Source organism: Magnolia sinica, chromosome 10 (genome assembly GCF_029962835.1).
Source record: "Magnolia sinica isolate HGM2019 chromosome 10, MsV1, whole genome shotgun sequence".
Taxonomy (NCBI): domain Eukaryota; kingdom Viridiplantae; phylum Streptophyta; class Magnoliopsida; order Magnoliales; family Magnoliaceae; genus Magnolia; species Magnolia sinica.
In genome coordinates this window covers 51,576,448-51,577,423 of record NC_080582.1, presented here as the reverse complement: position 1 = coordinate 51,577,423, position 976 = coordinate 51,576,448, and the positions used below count along the sequence as shown (strand labels likewise).

Genomic DNA, 976 nt, shown 5'->3' with positions numbered 1-976 from the left:
ACACAATCCTCCTTTTGAGGATGAGAATGAAGTTCATAGGAATGTGTTACACCAACCACGGACTTTACGTGAACATCTACACCCTGAGAGATCAACTTTACCATCTTGCATACTATTCCCTACTCACATAGGGAACATTGATTTTAAACCAGGTGTGATTCAATTGATTCCTAAATTTCATGGATTGGATTTTGAAAGCCCCTACTTGCACCTCAAGGACTTTGAGGAAGTAATTGCAACATTACAAGTAAACAATGGCAATAGGGATATCCTTAAACTTAGGTTATTCTCATTTTCTCTAAAGGATCGGGCCAAAGCATAGCTCAACTCTCTAAGACCTCATACAAGCACTGTATGCCAGGCCTTAAGTAGAGAGTTTTTGAAAAAAATAATAATTCCTGAACATAAAATAAATGCACTTAAATAGGAAATCATGTCGTTCTCCCAAAAGGGGAATGAATTGGTTTTCCAAGCTTGGGAGCGTTTCAAAGACCTTCTACTTACTTACCCACATCATAGTTATAAACCATGGCACTTGATTGATGTGTTCCGAAAAGGGCTCACCATGGATACCCGTTAGTTCATAGAAATGATGTGTGGTGGAACCTTTTTTGACAAAGATCATAATGAGGCTTCAGATTTTCTAGACATGTTAGCATGAAATACACAAACATGTGATGTCTCTACTAAACCAAACCAAATTAGACCCATTCCTAGAGAGAAAATGGGGATGTACGTCCTAGGAGAGGAAGACAACCTTAATGCAAAATTCACTGTATTAGCTAGAAAGGTCGAAGCCTTGAAAATTAGGAAGGTTGATATGGTTAAAAAAATACTTCCTTAGGTAATTTTTGTAGCATTTGTGGTGGTACAGACCATGACACAAAGGATTGTCCAATAATCCCAGTTGTACAAAATATCACACATGAGCATGGGCAAGCAAATGCTATAATTAACTACCAAAGGTCAGTTATGC

General features: G+C 37.8%; 1 non-coding gene across 1 annotated transcript; it reads right to left on the bottom strand.

The window, feature by feature from the left end:
• Positions 1 to 415: 415 nt before the first annotated feature.
• On the bottom strand, positions 416 to 522 carry LOC131217960 (small nucleolar RNA R71). The gene has a single exon (XR_009157540.1). It is a non-coding gene; the product is annotated as a small nucleolar RNA R71 (small nucleolar RNA).
• Positions 523 to 976: the final 454 nt, after the last annotated feature.